Source organism: Podarcis gaigeae, assembly GCF_964106915.1.
Source record: "Podarcis gaigeae genome assembly, chromosome: 5".
Classification (NCBI taxonomy): domain Eukaryota; kingdom Metazoa; phylum Chordata; class Lepidosauria; order Squamata; family Lacertidae; genus Podarcis; species Podarcis gaigeae.
The window spans coordinates 76,417,053-76,441,722 of NC_139681.1; the positions used below are offsets into that span (position 1 = coordinate 76,417,053).

General features: G+C 42.8%; 3 long non-coding RNA genes across 3 annotated transcripts in view; 1 reads left to right on the forward strand and 2 right to left on the reverse strand.

The window, feature by feature from the left end:
* LOC310845184 overlaps positions 1 to 24,670 on the reverse strand; it is a 589,082-nt gene that overhangs the window by 325,691 nt on the left and 238,721 nt on the right. The gene's annotated exons all lie outside the window — the stretch shown is intronic.
* The window catches only part of LOC310845153, a 34,056-nt gene that overhangs the window by 8,970 nt on the left and 416 nt on the right, over positions 1 to 24,670 (reverse strand). The window contains exon 2 of the long non-coding RNA XR_014564520.1: positions 22,841 to 22,947. This is a non-coding gene — a long non-coding RNA (uncharacterized lncRNA). The remainder of the gene's footprint in view (positions 1 to 22,840; positions 22,948 to 24,670) is intronic.
* Positions 6,615 to 23,921, forward strand: LOC310845178. Its single transcript, XR_014564548.1, has 3 exons — positions 6,615 to 6,791; positions 8,257 to 8,423; positions 23,475 to 23,921. It is a non-coding gene; the product is annotated as an uncharacterized lncRNA (long non-coding RNA).

A 24,670-nucleotide genomic window follows, 5' to 3' on the forward strand; every position in this document is an offset into this window, starting at 1 on the left:
TAAAATAAATGTGGAAGGGGCTTCTGCATTCCTGGTTGCTTGGAAGTAAAAATGTGTGTATACAACTGTAAATATTGCATTTTATCCTCCGAGACTCATGAAGAAACTTCTACACCTGCATGCTTGCAATTCTGCATGGAGCAATTCTTGCTCGTCCAGGATCACATTTAAATCATGACTAAATACTGTGATTCATGCATTGTTCAAGTAAGCTACTTTACTAAAGAACAGCAGTAACAATGAGGCTGCTCTGAATATTTTCAATCTCAATTTTCAGTCCCCAAAAAGGAATTATAGAAGGCGAGGGGGAATATTTTCTCCAAACCTCTGATTGTTAGAATGGTCAATTTATTCTGCACCTGTTCAGTTCCACTGTTTCACTTACCTGCTGGTGCTTTAATTCCACCCCTTCCATTAAATGCTTTTTCCTCATCCTTGATTAATCATATTCACCACAGTGACATCAGCACATAACTCATCAGATTTTGCAAAGCGATTATGTCACTGAGGGAAATCACTGTCAACTGCGAGTGAGGAAAGAGAAGGTGCAGAAATCATCCCAGCTAATCAGGGGTTGGAAAAGAAATGAGATGATGTCATTACACTACCTAGCCAATCCTGATGTGGTTGCAGGCAAACAAAATCACACGAAGGGAGCACATTTCAAGACTACCCAAAATGCCTAAAGTAGTGCATATTTTTAGCTTAGCCCTAAATTACTACTAGATATAGATTCATATTTATTAAATTTATGAGTTCTGGTATCTTTCTGTAAAGAGCTTTGAGGAGTTCCTGTTACAACCAAATGGTATATTAATTATATGGATTTTTATGAAAGAAATTATATGAAGGTAATGAACAATGGAAATATCACACAATAGAAACAAAAAATACAGCAAAATAGTCACATCTGGTAAGCACGTCAGAAGCATACCCCACCCAATGAACATCTTTCACAATCACCACAAAATAATCTACGTATTGAAAATTCCCCAAAACAATAAGACCAGCATTCAAATCCCAGATAATACAGAACTGTTTTACCTAGTGCCAGAATGATGTCAAAACTGGCACCAGGTGAGCCTACCTGGGGAGAACTTTCAATAAATTAATACCAAGACTACTACTAGTGTTAGCATCATTAGTGGCTAGCTGGATATTTTTAGGGGTGGTTCATAGCTACACTGCAACATTGTGTTGCAGATCCCACTTGTAACTAACAAATTCCTATTTAGTTGCTTAAAGGAATTCATTAGTGGGGAGGCGATGAAGTGTTTCAGGACACTGTTTTTTGAACAAACAACTGATAAGAAAAAAATCCAGCAAATTATCATCTGGGTCAGAAAAAAAGAGCAATGCTGCAGTTGGCCAGGAATATACTTTAGCCTCAGTCTCTTTGCGAATAAGTACTAAGATACTTTTGAAGTCCCATATGAATCAGAATAGCTGATAAGGATCACACTTTGAACATCAGGGCACCTTATTCTCTAGCCAGGAATCCTCTCCTTCAGTCTGCATTACTGATTTTTTCAAACTATGAGAAAAACTCCTGCAGCATCTACCATCCCAACTGCCTTTTAAAGAAGTAAATGGTATTAGCAGAAGAACCAGAAATTAGTGTCTTCAATATATTCATACTGAAGGGTTCTTATGAATTAATTAATGAATTCAGCGAATTATGAATGTCAGACAGATCTGTTTTGTTTTGCCCTTATTTTTGCTAATGAAATATAATCCAATAACCAGTTCTACCCTTGCAAGAGTCTAATTCACTTAAGAGCCAACTGTCATATTAATTATGTTTATATGATATGTGTATTACTGTTTAATTTCACAAACACACACTCTTGTGACCTATGTATAAAATATAAAGATTCCAGTTGCTTTAAGAGGACCCCCACCCTCTAATGCCCCCCCTCACATTTTTCATCCAGTGTGTGGTCTGAGTAAACACTTTTCCCAGTGCTGATTTGCATGCAGCTACTAGAAAAGTAATCATCATTTCATAAGGAAGTATTTGATCTACACCACAAGTCAATGTACAGCACATGTTTCACAGTGCAGTTTTTGGGAGGCTCTCAAGAAAATGCAGGTCAAATATAAAAGAGTTACTGTGTCTATACTTTGTTGAGACTGTAGGCCACACATGGAAATATCTAGCAGATGCTGAAATTTACCTTTTTGAGGTTTTCATTGCTAAGGATCAAGTTTCTAGTCCTCACAGCCACAAAAAATAAATAACTGAAAACAGCTTAGGCAAGACTGCTGAAGTCTCAAAAAAACAACAGATCTTTGGGGTAGACTTTTAGGGATATTCCGTGCACAAGGTGAGAGTCCCCTACTGCCTCTGACATTGTTACATTGTTTGTTTATAAAATGCTTTCTGTCACAAACTGAAATGTATTATAATCAAGATGAGATAATGTTGGCTGATGCAGAAGCTTTTGTATAAAATAGTTTTGGTTCCATTTCCTAACCTTTGACTTAGCTTGGAAGTTCTTGCAGCACAATCTGTTTACTTAGATGTTTGGAACACACTCAGCAGAAAATCTAAAGCAAAAATGAGAAGCTCTCAGTCTACCATGATTTTAAAAAATAATAATAGAGCAACATGGGATTTGAGAGCTCCTACAACAACTTTGTAGGGACGCGGGTGGTGCTGTGGGTTAAACCACAGAGCCTAGGACTTGCTGATCAGAAGGTTGGCAGTTTGAATCCCCACGATGGGGTGAGCTCCCGTTGCTCGGTCCCAGCTCCTGCCAACCTAGCAGTTCGATATCATGTCACAGTCAAAGTAGATAAATAGGTACCGCTCCAGCGGGAAGGTAAACGGCGTTTCCGTGTGCTGCTCTGGTTCGCCAGAAGTGGCTTAGTCATGCTGGCCACATGACCCGGAAGCTGTACGTTGGCTCCCTCGGCCAGTAAAGCGAGATGAGCGCCGCAACCCCAGAGTCGGTCATGACTGGACCTAATGGTCAGGGGTCCCCTTTACCTTTACTTTTTACAACAACTTTGTAACCCTTCTTGATTCCTACTAGCATGCCTTATCTTCAGCTTTTGGATGAATTCCTCATCCAAGTGGCCTTGAATTTGTCTTGTCTATCCAACACCTGGCAATGTTACCTAGTCCATGAGCACATTATTGACATGACCTAGGGTGCTTACTGATATTGGCATGCATGATTCCATTTGCTACTGAGCCCACCAACCAGAATACTCTATTAGGTCAGATGCATAGAAATGATTTCCCATGGTCTACTCGTTCATCCCACACATCTGATAAACTGTAAATGTAACCTGGGGCACTGCTGTTTAGTATTGGAGAAGTCAAATGCAAATTGACAGAGGAAATAAACAGTAGGCAAGAATAGTGTCAGGTATCAGTGGATGTGTTGGTAATGTAAGATTTCTAGAATACAGCATCAGTAATGGCATTTAATGCACGTGTCGTGGGACTGTGCCAGTTTTTACTGAAAGTGTAGATTCTGTCATGGAAGGCTTAAAGGACACATGAGACAAGAAGCCAGATAAGAACTTCATGGTTTGTCTCCAGCAAGAGCAGAACACAAAATTTCTGACTCCACCTGTATCTAGTAATACATAGGAAGCTGTCTTATACTGAATCAGACCATTGGTCAATCTAGTTCAGCTAGATTTGAGAAGTGCATATTGAGGAAGGAGGCTGCTTCAGGTAAAAGGAACCAGAGCTGTCTCCAGGTTTATGTAGTCCTTTCACTCCTGCCTGTCATAGCCTCTTCGCTGAGCCACAACACACAGAGCTCAGTGGAGTGGAAGGCCAACCAGGAGAGTTTCTGAGCTGTACTTGCCTGGAGGCAGAGTCATCACCCAAAGTCAGGTCCAGTCCTAGGGTCAGGCTAATAGCAATCCACAGTCCAGGGGCCAGGGAATCTGATGATCAAGGGTCAAGATGGGCAGGCAGCAGCAAGGTAGGGCTAGGAACTACAAGCGTTGGTACCAGCATCTGACTGCTGTTGGAAGCTCTTCTTAAAAAGGGTGCATCCAGCTGGTTCTTCTCTGTGCCCCTGAATGCTAAGCAGCTGCAGGTGGAGTCACTCTGCCTTCTCCCCCTTCAGGCTACTGCTCTTCAGGCAAAGCTGACTCCTGGCCCACGACTGCCACCCTATAAAGGTCTGGGGCATCTTCCTAGAAATAGCAGGCAGAGAGAAGGAGAATTCTGCATTGTTGCCAACTGAGAAAGTAGAAGTAGAAGCAGCATAAAGGAGGATGCAGGGCAGAGGCAAGGAGGTGTTGCAGGACCATCAGCAACTGGCTGACTGTGCCACCTGGTACCACCAGGCCTTTAAGGAACCGCCCAGGATATAGCCGAGAGAGGAGAAGAAAATAAGGAAAGCCAATGGGAAACAAATCAGAGTGAAGCAAGAAGATTGTATGGGGCGATGAGAGAGATTTGTGCACTTAGAGATGCAACCCATTGCAAGTAAGGAATACAGAAAGCACATTGAGTAAAGCACTCTTCGCCAACCTGGTACTTTCTGAACTTCCCTTAGTCTTGGCCAGCATGGCCATGTTGGCTGGGGCTGAAGGGTGCTGTAGTTCTGGATAGCATAAGATTGTTGAAGTCTGGACTAGTTGGAGAAACCATTTCATTATCAGTCACTGTAACATAATCATATTGGCACATTGGGAGAAAGCTGGTGTGCACTCCCCCACCCCCTTAATTTTTTTGCCTGCCACAATCCCTTGAGTAAAAAGTTCGTTCCTGTTTTGAAAAATACAGATAAACTGCTTTATTAATATTGCATCATGTTTTCTCTGTCTCACAGCTGTAATGTATTGAGACCCACCACTGTTTGCAAGCTATTATGTAAACATAGCAAAAACATTGCTTACAGTAATTAGGGTAGCTTTTTTCCAGCCTCTTTTTCCACTTTCCTGCTAATTAAATTTTAGAGATTACTGTAAATAATGTACTTTCCGGGAAACCCCAAATGCTTATCAAAAAATAAAACCAAAGACTTAATCTCAAATGAATAAAACGGATCCTTCTTTTTACCCTCATAAAAAGCTAGTATATCTATACCTCTGTGTGGTATAAAAGCAGCCAATGGAAAGATACTGTATTTTCCCTTCAGGGGTGGGTGGTTCATTACACAAGGGAATACGAAGATTGGAGAAGGAAGTGGGGGTGTCAGGTACAGGCTAGACTAGCAGGAAAGAATTCTGGTGAAAAGGATAATGGTGTATATTCCAGAGTTAGTGTAAGGCCCAGTTCACACTCCCCACCCCGCTGTGTAGGCTTTCCAAATCAGGAGCAAGCCTCAGACTCCATACCCACCTCCCAGCTTCAATATCTCATGTCATCGAGGTCATCAGGAATAGTCTAAAGGCACAGGATGCATCTCTCTAACTGAAGGTGAGTGCATGCTACCTGGTTGTTACCTGGATTGGAGTCAGCCAAATTTCCTCCAAGGAGTTCAAATGTTGAGGCAAGGGATGGACAGACTTGTCAATTTCATTTTCTCTCTGTTTCTCATTTTCCCCAGTTCTCCACATTTCTGCAGCAGTTTGCATTTTTTGCTGTGCTTTTTTAAGTCCTCATTAAAATTTGTCAGCATTTGTCTCTCTTTTTTGTGGTTTTCATTATTTTTGTTCTAGTTTTGTATGTATTTTTTAAAAAATTGCTCAATAAAGATATTATAAAAAAAAATTGTCAGCATTTTCGTGCAATATTCTTCTAATGGACACATTTCTCTATGCCATTTTACCTGATGTGCACATTTCCCCGAGCAATTTCCCCATATGTAATGCATTTTATGGGGCACGGGTGGTGCTGTGGGTTAAACCACAGAGCCTAGGGCTTGCCGATCAGAAGGTCGGCAGTTCGAATCCCCCCAACAGGGTGAGCTCCCATTGCTCAGTCCCTCCTCCTGCCAACCTAGCAGTTCGAAAGCATGTCAAAGTGCAAGTCTTTTAGCTATTAAAAAAAGACTAAGGTTTTTTAATATATATATATACACATGCCCTAAGAAATTTCTAAGTATTAAACAGACCTCCAGGGGAAAAAGCAAATTTACACCAACCATGTAAGCTCTTGTTCAAAAATGATTCAAGAATGCTGCCACCTAGCAATTAGAGGTGGAAGTTTTGCAGATATACAGGGCTTGGCAAGTTAGGATTCCCTTAGGTATTTTTTGCCTCATTCAGTAAAGAAATGCAATGGCTGAAGTGTTTAATAAAGCCTCACTCCTTTTCCACTATACACCAAAGATCTGTAAAGAAAACCAGGGATGTCGACTGGGAAGGGCTGTACTTGCCATGTTTTGTGAAGGCAAAGGGCTGTGACTTGGAGGTGGCAAATGCACTCAAATACACCTGACCTTTGCGTCTGGACAATTCATGCTGATCTCCTGCTTATGTGCGAGCAGAGGATATAATGACATCACTGAGACCAGTGTAGACTACATGTTGGCAAAAACAGCCCAGCATTAGGTTTCCCTGTGCCGTATCATTGCTCCTGCCATTCTGCCTGCTCCCATTTCCTACAGCAACGTACCAGCTGAAAAGACATGCAACTTGCTCTAATAGCCAGGAAGAAAACACCCCCCCACCCTCTGATCCTTAACTGCAACAGATGCAGCTGCCTGGGAATGGGGTGGAGGAGCTCCCATTGTCAGAGGAAAGTGGATCTGTGGCCCATTGGCATCCTTACAAATAAGGTCACACACTTGGGGAAAGGGGCTGTAGTTCAGAAGCAGAGCACCCACCTTGCATTCAAAAGGTTCCAGGTTCAATCCACAGAAGCTCCAGGTGTAGGGCTATAATTATTTTTATTTTTTATATGCTGCCCATCTGACTGGGTTGCCCCAGCCACTCTGGGTGGCTCCCAACAAACAAAAAAATAGCAAAAACACGATACAACGTCAAACACTTATCCAATCCAAATAACTTTATTGTACTAGCAATTGGAAGGGATGAGGGTGGCGCTGTGGGTTAAACCACAGAGCCTAGGACTTGCCGATCAGAAGGTCAGCGGTTCGAATCCCCGTGATGGGGTGAGCTCCCGTTGCTTGGTCCCTGCTCCTGCCAGTTCGAAAGCATGTCAAAGTACAAGTAGATAAATAGGTATCGCTCCGGCGGGAAGGTAAACAGCATTTCCATGTGCTGCTCTGGTTTGCCAGAAGTGGCTTAGTCATGCTGGCCACATGACCCGGAAGCTGTATACCAGCTCCCTCGGCAAATAAAGCAAGATGAGCGCCGCAACCCCAGAGTCGGCCACGACTGGACCTAATGGTCAGGGGTCCCTTTACCTTTACTAGCCATTGGACATGATAAATCAGGATCAAAAATAAACATAAGCAAAAGGGATGCTGCGCCACAAATAATAGGTCTCTGCAGTGGTACCTCGGGTTACATACGCTTCAGGTTACATACACTTCATGTTACACACTCCGCTAACCCAGAAATAGTGATTCAGGTTAAGAACTTCATTGCTTCAGGATAAGAATAGAAATCGGGCTCCGGCGGTGTGGCAGGAACAGGAGGCCCCATTAGCTAAAGTGGTGCTTCAGGTTAAGAACAGTTTCAGGTTAAGAACGGACCTCCGGAACAAATTAAGTACTTAACCCGAGGTACCACTGTATTAAGAATCAAACACTAAAAACTTTTCTGGGAATGTTATCTGCCTAAAACCCTGGTGAGTCACGATCAGTCAACCTAAACACTGGCGGAGGAAGAGGGGGGCGGGGGAGTGCACGGCCCCCAGCAGCACGATCCTGGTGGGGTGTCATCGCGGCTGCTCCTGTGCACGCTGGGTGCCACACCCCCAGGACATGCGCCATGCCCTGTGGACGGCACGCCACACCCCCGGTATGCATACCACACCCCCATCATGCCCCCAGGACGCGTGCCAGCCACGCCCCAGCCTACTTTCTGCCCCCCCCCCCCCGGTGCTAGAGCATGAAGCTCCACCACTTAACCTAGAGAGCACAGAGCTAAATAGACTAATGGTCTTGCTCAGTATAAAACCAGTGTATGTTCCTAAGATGCAGAAATGCAACACCAAAAAGCATGTGTTGTACTTTGGGTCAGTAGGTTTATCACTTTTCCTTCTCGGATTTTGCCAAGAACACTTGGCATGCCCCATAAATGATTAGAGCTCTGTTAGCAGAGCACTGTCTCCCCTGAACCTATCTCAAAAGTTAAAAATATCACAGACTTTTGCAAACGAAGTGCTCTGGAAACATGAGTTATGTTTCTTTTTTTAATCAGAAGAAGTGGTGGATGAATGAAGGAGTCACTAATGATCAACAAGGTGCTGCAACTCTTGTTAAAGCTGCCAAAATCTGAACCATCCCTTTCTGGCTGGATTTTGATTAGGAGAGGGACAAGATTTTCTGCACATCCACAGGACGCTTAATCTCATCTCAGAGCCTTCAATAAAGGTCAGTGTGAAATATCACATCCAGACAAATAAGATATAGATTGGCAGGGGTGGATAATTGGAGATTTATATACTATTTAAAAGTGCAAGGAAGACCCAAATAATTGCTTTCGCCCTCATGGGCTCTGCATTAAGGGATTGGACTAAAGGCATCTTTAGCTGAAAATATCTAAATCAATTATTTTCTGGTCTAGCCTGCCTCAAAGGGATCGTTTTAATTAGGGTACCAGCATTAGTAGAGATTGCAGATTGTATTTCATTTGAACTTTTTCACTTTATAAATCCCTTTTGGATATTATGCTTATTTTGTGTTCTTATTGTTTCTCTCTCCAGTTTGTGTTTTTCGGTATCAGGCTGATTAAAATGTACAGTATTCAGCACTGATTACAGCGTGTATAATACTCCCACAATGTCAAACTTAATGACGAACATCTGCTTAACATCTTTAAGTACATTAATTGTGCTCACCACTTTGGCCATACATATTCATTCACAACCATTTCTGAGCTATTCCACAGAGCTTGCAACATGAATTAGGGGCTGCTCGAATCTGAAGTTAATTGGCAAATGAATATATATAATAGTTTTAACAAAGAGCCATATACGTACATGAAGTGCAAATAAGGAAACTATGTGATGGGACGAGAGACATACAGAGACTGCTGGGTGAACAGCGGGTTAAAGCCAAAGCAACATCATAAGGTTTCTTAAGAGAAGGGAGGAATCAGTGCAGTTCAAATTTAAATGCCTATCTAGCTAATCTGCACTCAAACCTAAACACAGCCATCCTTCAAATTTCCTGCCTTTCTGAAGTTTGAAACGCAGTTTTCCACCCAGTCCAAAAATGCACCTACTGGTGAAAAACAACGTACAAAAATGCATTATGTTGGAGAAAACGGTTTTACAAAAACGTGTCTAGTAGGCAAAATTGCAAAACAAAAAAATGTGTATGGTAGGAGAAATGGGCATGAAAATCACTAACTATTACACATACAGTGGTACCTCGGATTAAGTACTTAATTCATTCTGGAGGTCCGTTCTTAACCTGAAACTGTTCTTAACCTGAAGAACCACTTTAGCTAATGGGGCCTCCTGCTGCCGCCACACGATTTCTGTTCTCATCCTGAGGCAAAGTTCTTAACGTGAAGCACTATTTCTGGGTTAGTGGAGTCTGTAACCTGAAGCGTATGTAACCTGAAGCGTATGTAACCTGAGGTACCACTGTATTTGGAGAACTGAACTTAAGACCGAGAAATGAGAAATGGAAATACAGTGAAACTGACAGATTTCCCCACCTCTAGCTGTTACAGAAATATACTTAGGCCTGCACAGGAGCCACTCATTGGAAGAACATCTGCTTTGCATGCAGAAGGTCCCAGCATCTCCAAGTATGACTGCTGGGGTCATTCAGCATAGATAATACTGCGCTAGATGGACCAGCCTAGTAGCTAAACTGGGGTTTTTGAGTGTTTATACTGAGCTCTTGGAAGCCCAAGGCTTTGCAGTTTATAACTATGAACACTCAAAGATCCCAATTTGTCTTGGGGCAAGCAACATCCCTAGCCTGAACCCACAAGTTGAATTCCCAGCAGTCAAATGAGTGTATCGTAATATAATTATATAGCTTCCTCATGCTATCTGTTAGTTCTCCTACCAACAGTCAATAATATAGACGTGGTGGCCATGCTAATCTTCTCTGTATCATTCCAATTTTAGTATATGTGCTGCCAAAGCGCAGCACCACGTCTTAGCCTTTTGGCTAAGATCAAGTGTAATAATACAGATGTGGAGGGCTGCAGAGACAGAGAAGTTCAAAGGGCAACTAGCAAGGGGAGTTAACTGTACGTGACCTGCTTCAAGCAAAGCATCCTGGTAGTTATTACCCTTCAACACTTCCAAAGCACTGGGGCTGGTTGGTGTAGGTTGCCTCTGAACTTCGAAAACCTTGATATCTGGCTAGTGGAAAGCTGGATAAAATCTAAGGAGGGAGGCAGAATATATTCCCACCTCTTACCAGACAAAATCGCCATAGCATTGACATTAACAGCCTCAGCTCTGCTTCCCCTTCAACAATGACATAACACAGTCTTTGCTAAGCAATTTTTTCCCCCTTTACTTGTTTTGCCTTAAGCAGACAGTATGGTTTTTATAATCAGTTAATTTTATGACAGGGCACTTTAATCTCGTTACAGCCTTCATGATCCAGTGGCTATGTTTGTTGCCACTAGGTAATCTGGCATTTGAAAGCTGCAGTTATAATTACACCTCAGGATCAATTAGTGCAGCTATTTGTTAACATCCAGAAACTAAAAGCACTTAACTCTTCTGTTTCCTACTTCTTTAAAAGGGTGAACATTCTTTCTCCAGCTAGGGGTGTGTGTACAGTGGTACCTTGGGTTAAGTACTTAATTCGTTCTGGAGGTCCGTTCTTAACCTGAAACTGTTCTTAACCTGAAGCACCACTTTAGCTAATGGGCCTCCCACAGCTCCCGTTGTACAGTGGTGCCTTGGGTTACATACGCTTCAGGTTACATACACTTCAGGTTACAGACTCCACTAACCCAGAAATAGTACCTCGAGTTAAGAACTTTGCTTCAGGATGAGAACAGAAATCATGCAGTGGCAGCGGGAGGCCCCATTAGCTAAAGGGGTGCTTCAGGTTAAGAATAGTTTCAGGTTAAGAACAGACCTCTGGAACAAATTAAGTACTTAACCTGAGGTACCACTGTATATAGAAGCAGGTTCATAGACAGACTAGGCTCAGGGAGTCACAGGTTCAAATCCCCATGTGGCTGTGAAGTTAATGACCTTGAGCTAATTGCTACCTCTCAGCAGGGCCTACCTCACAGGGTTATTGTGCGAACAAAATTTGTGGTGAAGCATGTATACAACCCTGAGCTCCTTGGAGTAATAGTAGAATAAAAATGAATTGATTAAAAATTATTTATCTTTTTTAAAACAGAGCATTTGTTTTATTGTGGAGCACTATGGCAAGCATATTGCTGGACTGTCTGTCGTTTCTTCTGATTCCTCAGATCCTGATTTGCTGTTCTTTTGCATATATATTTTGTATGCTTACCTGTAGGGGCCTATACTTTAGCTGTAATGGGTGGGAAGAATATATTTTGACATTTTGGTGCTGTGTAACCTATTACAAGACGAAAGGTGTATGATCATATCGTAATACAAATATTTTCTCTCTTTTTTTTCAAAAAAACAAGCAAGCAAATAGCACATGCTATAGCTACAGTGTCAAGCCAAGCACATGCTCATTGCTGTGTTTTTAAGCAGTGATTTCTCTGGGAATGATTGTGAGACTAACATTATAGGAGCAGGCGACAGAAACTTACTGAATTATCATAAAGCTTACAGAGAAGCACTCTGGCCAGAGTGACCTACTGAAAACCAGCACCGTTTGTTTGCTTTGTGCTGCCTTCCTTCTGGCATTCCACTTAATGTGCCCAGAATAGAAGCAGGCGACAGGAACATTTGGCACGATGCCCCCATATGAAGGATAACTGCTGTGCAATAATAAGATAGCTGTGCCTCTGTCCACATTGACTGGGCAAGGAATTGCCATGGCATCCAAGTGAGTTTGAAGAGCAAACTGAGATGTGCCAACCAAACCGCCCGGGAGCGAGCAACCTCTAGTTCGTTTCAGGCTCCCCACTTCTGTTTTGCTGCTGTTGTTTCAGTTTATGGCAAATAAGAGCAGCTGTAGCTGACCATCCCAAGGACTGGACCCTTCTAGCAGATCCAAAGGCAACAGCAGCCCACTCCAGCTGCACCCCAAAGTACCCCACTTTGGGTCTTTGTCATAGGCTATTGCCATTGGGGGAACTGCTGCCACTAGCAGTTGAGCCATGGTCATTTTCTCACAGGTTCGCATTCTTAAATTCAGTTCTCCGCGTTTCCACATCAGGTTGGGTATTTATTTATTTATTTTGCAAAGGAATTCCTCATGAAAATTTATCAGCATTTTTAATGCACATTTTTCCTAATATGCACATTTTTGTATGCAGCTTTGACTAACGCAAACATTTTTTTGAAAAGCATTTCCTCTAATATAACACATTTTTTTAAATGTCATCTTCACTAATATATGCAATTCTATGCACACTTTACCCCAATATATCAGTTGTGGTACACATTACTTGGCTGGAAAACTGAGCTGCAAAGTTCAGAGAAGTGCAAATTTTGAAGAAGGGTGCTCTTTAGGTTTCGGAAAGTGTGAGTTGTGTAGGTTTGCCTTTAACTATAAACTGAATTGAATTCATCCCCCATTCCTACGGAGCCACCCCAATGAACACAACATTAGCCTCAACAGTGACAGAGCCTCCAGCCACTACTAGAACTTGGCAGATAGGACCTTGGTTTATCCTAACCCCCTTGAGTGATACAGATTAAGGATTAGGACTAAGTGATTTCATGCCATCTTCATGAGTATCCAGTAATTTCTAGGTGCCTACATTTCACATTTGAAGCACTGTTTACTTCCCCCACTCCATATGAAATTTGATTATTGGATTTGTTGAAAGCATGCCCACCAGTGTCCTCAAACAGATTATATCACTGTACTCCTCTTAAAGCGTAGCATTACTGTTATGTATTCAGTGGTCTGTGTTTGCCTGACCTTCAGTCTGGACTAAGGATTCTGAGCCCCTGTGTTCTGATTCAATACCTGATATCCAATCACAGAACATCTCATGATTTGGGCCTCTGCCATTGGCCCTTACACTCTGAGTCATGATTCGCAGCTTGGAATCTTAGACAGCCAATCATGGTGGGAGTGGGAGTGGCCTAGGCCTTCAGAAATGTATATAAGCAGATGCTTTGCCCTTGTTGTCCAGTTCTGTTAGTTCAGTAAAAGTTCTTGTTGTTATCATTGTGTCTTGCCTTGTGGTAACCCACCTACACTACAGTAACAATACAGGGTACATTAATTTTACTCTTACAATGGCACCTCGGGTTACATATGCTTCAGGCTACATACGCTTCAGGTTACAGACTCCGCTAACCCAGAAATAGTACCTCGGGTTAAGAACTTTGCTTCAGGATGAGAACAGAAATTGTGCTCCAGCGGCGCAGCGGCAGCGGGAGGCCCTATTAGCTAAAGTGGTGCTTCAAGTTAAGAACAGTTTCAGGTTAAGTACAGACCTCAGGAACGAATTAAGTACTTAACCCAAGGTAGCACTGTACTGGTAAAATTACTGCATCAACAGATTGCAAATAGTGCCTGCCTTCTCTGTACTGGGTCCTTTAAACTGGTAAGCAAGTTAGTGGAAGAGGATTAAAAATGAAGACTTTTTCTCTCCTTGTTTAGTATGTTTGATAGCAAGACTTCCACACACACCAACACATAAGGAATTATTTTTGAGATGTGCTCTGTAGCTGCTTTAATGAGAAGCTTATCACTTTCCTGGAATGGATTTATCTGAGGACAAAAAGTCCTAAGCCCCAATCTCTTCGTGGCATTTCAAATGCAGCAGACACCATAGAAACATTTCATAAAAGCAAAAGCCTAACTAGCCTCGCATACTTTTTCTTGTTAGTCTGGCCTGTATATTAGAGCAAATTTCAGCATGGAACAATATGTTAATGACGCAGCTGGCTGTGTGTAATGAAACAAATGCGTTTGGAGATGGACTAAAAGCATTTCAATTGAGCCACTCGCTATTTCTGATGATTGCCCAGTCTCCGGCAATTTGTTTTGCAAAGTCACAGGTCATGTCACGCCGTACTCCTCTGCTCCTCTACAATGAAGCGTAATTCTGAAGAGAGAAAGGCACAAATTTAAACTCTGGCTCTGCCGCAATGGCCAAGGCCTTGAAGCTTGCAAGAACTTCAAAACTTTTGTAAAAAGAACATAACTACTGCATCCATGCTCTTGCCTGCCTGAAAACAGAATGGACTGTGGTTCTTGCCTGCCACTAGCACCACATTATCTATATTGCACACCCCTTGGAGATCAAGCAGTTGCTCAACCTTCTAAATAGATAAATAAATGCACAAAAGCAGATCTCTAAAATGAGGCTGAACGTAGAAAAACAGGCTGGTTCCTCTAGAACAGGGATAGCCAATAGGGCACCCACCAGAAGTTATTAGACTCCGACTCCCATCATTGCAGACCTGACCATTGACCAGGTAGGTGGTCACAGCTCTAGGAGGTGGCAAGGGAGAAGAAAGGGTAGCAAAGGGGAATGATAGGGGTGCACATGAAGCAAATGCATGTGGGGCCAAGACACATGGTAATCGCAGACAGGCAAGAGTCCCAAGGCCAGGGTGCATGGGCCAATAACCCACGAAGGACAAATGCTACCAACTCTATGAACCAGCACTTGGGATCAATAGAACTTTCAGCCAGATGGAAGCAAGCAACTTTTTATCTGGACTGAACATCCCCAGACCCTGGCTTTTTTTGTTTTGTTTTCATCATCCACAGTCTCCACTTTTGCTATCACCAGAGCCAATCTTCTGGCATCACAAGGCCCCTCTTGGAGACCTGGCAACTCAAAACAGCAGCTGTTTAACAGCAATCAGTCAATATATTGACGAGCAAGGGGAACTGGTGTTTCCAGCCTATGCTGCTGCACTCAAAAAAGCACGGAGAGAGAAAGAGAGAGAGAGAAATCCTAAATTCACCCACCCACCCCCATTGAAATGAGAAGTTGCGCAACATAATACTAATAAATCTAATGCAGTTCCCTTTTTTATGTTTGCTTTTAAAGATGTTCTAGCACTTCTTTCCCATATTTCATTCTAATGTGACTTTCCAGGAATTTTATGTGACTCTCTGAACTATGAAATGTGAGCCCAAATTGTTCAACATTTTTCTCTTACTTTGTTCCAAAACGTAATATGCAGTCTCAGGTTGAAGGGTAAAATAATGCATGGTGTCCTTTCTAAGCCATTATGTTTTGTTATTGTTTATCAGAGAAATAATAAATAAAGCTCTGCTTCCTCCTTCATGTGACTTGGTTATGGGTAGCAAGCAGTGTCTCAACTCTTACACTGGCAATAGTTATTAGAAATCCTCCTTTAAAGAGCGCATGTGTTGCGATGAGACCTGGCAACCAAACCCTATGTTGTGGGTGGGTTCGATTGAGGAGCCACAACACCCAGTTGGTAGGTCCCTTGATGCTGGGTTTAATCAGGCCAATGGGAGGCATGCTAAACAGATCAAGGGACCTATATATACCTATGCACGTGACCCAGAGCTTCCTCTTTTGGTGCGTGCATCGGAACACCCGCCCACCTCTCCCTACTTTTAGGGCTGTGCGCTTGACCTTGCTATGCTGTCGTGTGTCGTCTGTCGTTGGGACAGGGGGCATGGCAGGAATTTTCCCCACTTGGCTGATTGGCTGTTGCCATTTGGGTTTTGCCTGCCGCGTAGCAAATCATCACAACTTGTAAGGTTGGATGGGAGGGACAGTCTTGCCATCCCTATGTGAAGGGTATTCCATTAAAGGAATCCAGGGACTTGATGGTTTGGTCAACCCCTGTGAGGGGATGTGCCCGAGCCTGAGTCCAGGGGGCATTTGGATGGTGGAGATAGCCTGTTCCCAGCTTTCCGCTTATCCAGGTGTTCACCCTAGGCTGACCTATGCTGGTGCCCTGGGTCAGCGCTACCTGCAACGGTGCAGGGAGCTAGTTGAACCAGAGCCTATGCAACCACTCACTTGCTGTAATCAATAAAGTTGTGGCCTAAATTCTGCCAAAACCAGACCAAAATTTGAGTCTTGTCTGAATTTATTTAAGGGGGAGGTTTAAAGGTCTGAACACGCAAGCGGATACACAATTCAAAGTGGATTACAAAACGGGTTGTATCCAGCACTGCAGAGACTATTAACAGAGTCTCTTAAATAACGCAGAGAGAGTCCAATGAGAAAAGTATTCACTTTACTAAGGAAACTGAACAAAACAGTGTATAATCTGAGGAGAAATAAACCAACAGATTTTTGTTATTCTAAGGCCTTGTACACAGCAGGAATACATTCAACTCAACTTACAGAGGAAAAACCCACTCATAACTATGCAGCCAATCAGGGCATGCACCACCTCAGTGAAGATCATGCTACTCTTCCTGGCTGCTAAGCAACACCTCCACCCATCTTGGCTGGTTGACTTTAACGCTAACGGAATTAATTCTTAAGTTGCAAATTGATTGATCTCACATAAACAGTGTTTGACTCATGCAATGGGACTTCACCTTCCTCTTCTCTCCTCGTGTCCTCTCCCTCAAAGAAATCTTTTTTAAGGGGTCTTCCAACCCTCTGGAGCAGATTTTGAGGTACAGCGACATTGTGCAAGTGGAAGTCTGTTGCGCAAGCAGAACGGAAACATTTGATACAATGCAGATAGTGTCCCCAAAGAGAATAAGAGATAAAGGATGGAATGGTGGTTAAGGGCTAACTAAACCCTGACAGCTACTTGTTAGGGAAAAGTCACTCCAAGATACAGTGGTACCTCGGGTTACATACACTTCAGGTTACAGACTCCGCTAACCCAGAAATATTACCTCGGGTTAAGAACTTTGCTTCAGGATGAGAACAGAAATCGTGCTCCTGCAGCGCGGTGGCAGCGGGAGGTCCCATTAGCTAAAGTGGTGCTTCGGGTTAAGAACAGTTTCAGGTTAAGAACGGACCTCCGGAATGAATTAAGTACTTAACCCAAGGTACCACTGTATATTGCAGTGACCAGAACAAAGAAGTGCAAGAAATGGAATGTTTAAACCATTTTCCACCATGGGGAAAAATTGAAACTCAATCTTGTAACTTTTTCTTTCTTTCTTTTTTACATTTATATCCCAACTTTATGTCATGGTCAAGGAACCCTGGGCATGTGGTTTTGAGGAGGTAATTTCTCCCATCAATGACCAGCGCCAGACCTGCTAAGCAGCAGCAAGAATAGTGGCCTCATGCGCCTTCAGCCCATACCCTGAAACCATATTTTAGCATCAGTAAAATCTAATTATGTATCATGTTGCTGAGAGGTGAAAGGATGGCATAAAATAAATTATGCTTTATGGATGTTTTCATGCTTTCCCTATGCAATACTAATCTTCTACTGGAAGAGACAGACAATATACAGACCATAAAAGTTAATTCCACTCAGGCTAACATTTATTATTATTGTTGTTGTTCTGATGAGTGTTTCTCTTTTATAAAATGATATTTAGAATATTAACAACACATTAGCCCGACATCAATTGTAGAAGAAGTCAATTATTAAGAAGTCAAACATCATTGTGAGTTACTGATAAATAATAACTGCTGTTGAATATTCCAGATCTTCTTCTCATTTTATGATCTCTGAAATTTGCAAGGATGTGTTGCGCACATCAGTTATAAAGATTTAACAAGTCTGCTCTAAATTCTCTTTCTAAAACAAACTGCTTTATACACAGCGATAGATGGGTGAGATTTGGTAAATTCATTCCTAACAGTCTAGACATTAACTTTCATTATACCAACATAATACTTTTGCTTTGTTTTTGGTTTTTTAAGTTGTGTGTCTGTTTGTTGCCCTGGGCTCCTTGGGGAGGAAGCACAAGGTATAAATTCAATAAACAACAACATCATGATAATCAATGCCTATGCATCTCTTGGGAAATACAAGCTGTATCTTCATATCCTTTCTACAACCAATTGTACTACTGGACATTACGCAACATTTCAAGATACAGTGACAGACACCCTCACTTAAGATGGCTGTTGGGTAATGTGGCCACAATATTAGGGTGAGTTATTGGTTAAATCCCTCCTTGTATTCCTGCTATTAACAGTTTGTGGTACCATTTTGATTTACCAGCAGCAAGATGTTACATTTATTTATTTATTTAGTATTAAACCCCTCCCCCCCTTCATTCCTTCTTGAGGGAAGAGCGGAGTAGACCCACTGCGACCTAAATAAACTTTGGGTCTGACCTCCGGTTTTTAGAATGCTAGATTTTCTAGGAAAATACAAAGTAGTAAAGAACCCCTGGATGGGTAAGTCCAGTCAAATGCAACTATAGGGTTGCGGCGCTCTTCTCACTTTCTGGCTGAGGGAGCCGGCATTTGTCCACAGACAGCTTTCTGGGTCATGTGGCCAGCAGGACTAAACTGCTTCTGGCACAACGGAAACACTGTGATGGAAACCAGAGTGCACAGAAATGCCGTTTACCTTCCTGCCGGAGCAGTACCTATTTATCTACTTGCACTGGTGTGCTTTCGAACTGCTATGTTGGCAGGAGCAGGGACCGAGCAATGGGAGCTCACCCTGTCGCTGGGATTCGAACTGCTGACCTTCTGATTAGCAAGTCCAAGTGGCTTGGTGGTTTAGACCACAGCACCACCTGCATCCCTAGACGTATATGTATATGTATATGTATATGTATATGTATATGTATATGTAATGTATGTATACACACAGAGAGAGAGAGAGAGAGCCACACTATATCACATTGTCTCACCAAAAATTTCCATTAAGACAGCAGTTTGTAAACTTGTCAAGCAATGGTTTACGATGAGAGAAAATGGGGAGAATGTAAGACTCACAAAAAAACAGTTGCCCACCAAACATTCTCCCATACTGACATGTTTGGAAGAAGAACTTTACTATACATTGCTGGTTATTGTTTATATTAGAGGCTATGTGGGATAATATAAAAGGAAATTGGAAGTTCATTGCTGGAAATCTGTGTTTATGATTAGCACTATTCAGTGATTTTTTTCTGGACGGATGCAGGGGATGCATACCCCTAAACATTTTGTGAATCTTCATACTTTTGTCCATTTACAGTGGTACCTCAGGTTACATACGCTTCAGATTACATACGCTTCAGGTTACAGACTCTGCTAATCCAGAAATAGTGCTTCAGGTTAAGAGCTTTGCTTCAGGATGAGAACAGAAATCGTGCTCTGGCGGCACGGCGGCAGCAGGAGGCCCCATTAGCTAAAGTGATACTTCAGGTTAAGAATAGTTTCAGGTTAAGAACGGACCTCTGGAATGAATTACGTACTTAACCCGAGGTACCACGGTACTGTATTTATTTTTCCTTATTTGAACTATAAAACGGTGATTTTCTTGAGTCAAAATGAGAGTACCCCTAAACATTTTTAGGAGGAAAAAAAGCACTGGCACTATTCCAACAAGCTGTTTGATTGGCAAAGCAGAGCAGAGCAAAGGTAGAATGGCAGCAACTTCATTTGCTCCAGTAGAGTTTCATCCGGGATTAATTTAGCCCACTATTGTTTGCAAATGATGGATGTCCTATTTAATTCAGACTCAATAGAAAAACAACAGAGTGAACCAGACCAACCACAGTGAGGTACAAGGAAACAATTAGGGCAATCATCCCCATCCTCAAGATGTGCTAAAATAAAGGTTGGAGAAATTATCGGCAAGTTGGGTTAATAGCAATACTGGGAAAAATACTCCAAGCACTAAGTAGAAAATTGGTGTGGAAGAAGATGCAAGAGAACATATTAATTAATTGAAAACAACCAAAGTGTACTTGAACAAGACCAGGTAATATAAATATAGAACATGTTCCAGTGACAATGACTAGCTGCTCTCTAGGCTGGGCTCCTTCATCTTGAATAGTTTTATAGAAGAGAGAATTTGAATAAGAGTAACATGTTTGCTGAAATACCCTCTTCTATACAATTATTTGAGGTGCAGTAGTTCTATTCCATTTTGCATCTAGTCCCCTAAAACCAATCATTTTAAAAAAAAAAGTCTAATTTATTTCAGTGGGAGAATGTGTAAAGGTAAAGGGACCCCTGACCATTAGGTCCAGTGGTGGCCGACTCTGGGGTTGCGGTGCTCTTCTTGCTTTACTGGCCGAGGGAGCCGGGCGTACAGCTTCCAAGTCATGTGGCCAGCATGACTAAGCCACTTCTGGTGAACCAGAGCAGCACACGGAAATGCCGTTTACCTTCCCACCGGAGTGGTACCTATTTATCTACATGCACTTTGATGTGCTTTTGAACAGCTAGGTTGGCAGGAGCAGGGACCGAGCAACGGGAGCTCACCCCGTCAGGGGGATTCGAACCACCAACCTTCTGATCAGGAAGTCCTAGGCTCTGTGGTTTAACCCACAGCACCACCCATATCCCTAAGTACATGTGTAGTTTTCTCCTATTCAGATCAGTAGGATGTACAAGTGCTTAGCACACAAAATATTAAAATATGCCAAATTCAGGTTAGGTCGTGTAATCCAAAGCCAGAACTGAAAAACCATCTTCTTGCTTCCAAAGGGTATGGGCTACCACCCATCTCCCCAAGCCTATTGAAGGGTAAAATTTTATTTTAAATCCAGTTCTCCATATTTCCACATCAGTTTGCATTTTGTTAAGTTCTCAGCATTTTAGGGTGCAATTCTCTTAATATACACATTGATGTATGTGATTTTGCCCAATATAGTCATTTTTGGGAATCAGTTTTCCTAAATATTTTTGTATGTCATTTTCACTGTACACATGTTTATGTGTGCTTTGTTGTTGTTGTTGTTGTTGTTGTTTAGTCGTTTAGTCGTGTCCGACTCTTCATGACCCCATGGACCAGAGAACGCCAGGCACCTCTGTCCTCCACTGCCTCCCGCAGTTTGGTCAAACTCATGCTGGTAACCTCGAAAACACTATCCAACCATCTTGTCCTCTGCCGTCCCCTTCTCCTTGTGCCCTCCATCTTTCCCAACATCAGGGTCTTCTCCAGGGAGTCTTCTCTTCTCATGAGGTGGCCAAAGTACTGGAGCCTCAGCTTCACAATCTGTCCTTCCAGTGAGCACTCAGGGTTGATTTCCTTCAGTATGGAGAGGTTTGATCTTCTTGCAGTCCATGGGACTTTCAAGAGTCTCCTCCAGCACCATAATTCAAAAGCATCAATTCTTCGGCGATCAGCCTTCTTTATGGTCCAGCTCTCACTTCCATACGTGCTTTACCCACGTATAAGCATTTTGGGCACATTACTTAGCTGGAGATTGTTGATATCCATCTGTCTTGAAAGACAATGGAGTGTGCTTCCAGGGGTGAAGTCAAATTGCTGCATTAGCAGCACTGAAGTGACCTCCCTGAGGCACAAGCCTGGGCTGTGTATGGAGGTCCAGGGCTACGCTACCCAGATGACAAGATTATCCTTCTTCGCATTGCCAACATAGTCCAAAGGAAAAGAGTAATATGTTTGGTACCAGCTTGGCTTCAGGAGTTGCCGTAAGGAGGCATACAAGCACTAGCCAAATGTCTTAGGGACCCCACTCCAGATTTCTGTAGGGTTTACTCCTTAGCCTTTTCTTCTCCTGAAGATAAACCACAAGGCAACAGAAGTTGTTATGTACTAAGCTTGAATCCTAGAACAATAGGCAGGTAGGATCCTAGAATCCAACAACTGATTGGCTTGCAGGAAAAGACCAATCAGGCTTCAGGAGGAAGTTAATCAGCTATTAGGCTGATAGGATCATAGAATGCAACAACTGATTGGCCTGCAGGAAAAGACCAATCAGGCTCCAGGAAGAAGGTAATCAGCTATTAGGCTGATAGGATCATAGAATCCAACAACTGATTGGCTTGCAGGAAAAGACCCAATCAGGCTCCAGGAGGAAGTTAATCAGCCTATTAGGCTGGTTGTTGTTGTTTAGTCGTGTCTGACTCTTCGTGACCCCATGGACCAGAGCACGCTAGGCACTCCTGTCTTCCACTGCCTCCCGCAGTTTGGTCAGACTCATGTTTGTAGCTTTGAGAACACTGTCCAACCATCTTGTCCTCTGTCGTCCCCTTCTCCTTGTGCCCTCTATCTTTCCCAATATCAGGGTCTTTTCCAGGGAGTCTTCTCTTCTTATGAGGTGGCCAAAGTATTGGAGCCTCAGCTTCACAATCTGTCCTTCCAGTGAGCACTCAGGGCTGATTTCCTTAAGAATGGATACGTTTGATCTTCTTGCAGTCCATGGGACTCTCAAGAGTCTCCTCCAGCACCATAATTCAAAAGCACCACTACAGTGGTACCTTGGTTCTCAAACTTAATCCGTTCTGGAAGTCCGTTCCAAAACCAAAGCATTCCAAAACCAAGGCGCGTTTTCCCATAGAAAGTAATGCAAAATGGAGTAATCCATTCCAGACTTTTAAAAACAACCCCTAAAATAGCAATTTAACATGAATTTTACTATCTAACGAAACCATTGATCCATAAAATGAAAGCAATAAACAATGTACTGCAGTCACACAATCAATCAATTAGTAGCTGAACTGGGTTCCACACAGTCAGAAAACAAACAAACAAAAAGAGCCTCAAAAACAAAAATGCAAAATAAATAGCAAAAACAGGCAGAAAAATAAATAGCAAAAACAGGCAGACCTCAGCATAATACTCAAAACGGAAGTGTGGCACTCAAAACGGAGCACATTAGGCTTCCGAAAAAAGTTCGCAAACTGGAACACTTACTTCCAGGTTTGCAGTATTTGGGTTCCAAGTTGTTTGAGTACCAAGGCATTTGAGAACCAAGGTACCACTGTATTGGTCTCTTCAGCCTCATCTTATTGGCTGGAGAACTGCATGGCAAAATTCAGAGAAGTGTGACTCTATCAGAAGTGAGGGAGAAGACACCATACCAGGGCATCAGTGTGATATGGCACTAAAGGCGCCAGAGGGGCCAAGAAATTCAGACTGATTGGGCACAGTGAAGTCTGGTCCAAACTCTGTATCTGTTTGAAAACCTGTACAGCAATGCCTAGGTACTGCTCCCACTCAGGTTGATGACAGAGAGACTTTGGAGCAGACGTGAGATTTGTGACTCTCCCTTTTCCTTTCCCTTCCCTTCCCCTCCTACATGCAGCAAGAATGCCTTTCGTAAGAAAGTGCTGAGCATGCAAAGAGACTGTAAAGAAAAAGAATCTTGGCATTCATTTCTCATTCCAGTGATATCTCTAATAAGAAGTTCAACCAAATCTGACTGCAGCTCTGGATAAACAGTTCTGTGTTAATAAATACAAATTTGTTCTATGCCCAGCTCGTTAATCATGGAAGAACAGAGCTTACAGCATTGATACATTTAAACAGAAGGGTCTTTTCTTTGCAGATCTCACAACATAACTCTGGTGGAATTAGGATTCCCACTCCCTTCAAGTTAAATGAACGATATTACATCAGCATCGTGTTACACAGAAGTGTTGGGTGTGTGCACATCAGTCGCTGTTGACTCTGCATCGCTGCTTGAAGAAAATTCATCTTGGGCAAAGATGTATTCCAGCTTTCCAGAACACCAAGGTGTCCAAGGCTTCATTGCTAGACACAGAAGCCCAGGATCTGTAGCTTAAGAACATTCAAAGACCTATTTAGTACCTATATTTGTGTCTCCAAGTTGGCTTTTTTTACTGCTGGGGAGGAAGACCTATGAGTCTCCTTGGAAGAAGTTCTAAAGTGCATTTCAGTTTCTAACTTAGCAAACAGATGTGTGAACACATGCTGCCAGACTACTCCCCATTGAATATACATGAACAGCTGCTGAAAAACATATGTCACCCTAGTTTCAGCATCAACAGCAAACTGAAGAAGTGTACTTGTATCAGCTTGATAGCATATATCCATCACTATCACCACCAGCATAATTTTATAAATAATGTAGGTGTTGATTAAAGATCCCTTATCTGTACAGTCATACCTCTTGTTACATTCAGTTCAGGTTACGTCTTTTCAGGTTGCGTCCCCCGGCGACCCACAAGTACCAGAAAGGGTTACTTACGGGTTTCGCCGCTCGTGCATGCGCAGATGCTCAAAATGACATCACGCGCATGCGCAGAAGCGGCGAATTGCAACCCACACATGCGCAGACGTGGGTTGCGTTCCGCTCATGTTGCAAATGGGGCTCCGGCACAGATCCCGTTCGCAACCAGAGGTACCACTGTATTTTGTTTTCATGCTAACCATATACCCATCATTACGTATGATGGGTTGTTGTGCACAGCCACGGCTTATACACTTGCAAGCAGGTCTGTGATGGGGTTGGGTGCTATGCACTCCTATAACCTGATGCAGACATTCAGCACCGGGAGATTCCCGCCTGCCCACGCGCCGTCCTCTACAGATGAAGGCTACGTCGACGCGTGATTTCCCCCTCCCAAACCCATTGTTGGGAGGGCTTCAGAGGCTGCCGGGCGGCGGGGTCCGCGAAATAAATGGGCAGATCACAACCCACATGGAGTGCCCAGACCCTACTACGTCAGGGAGGTCTGGCTGAGCCTCAGAAACCACGGGACTCTCGTGGGATGCTCAGCA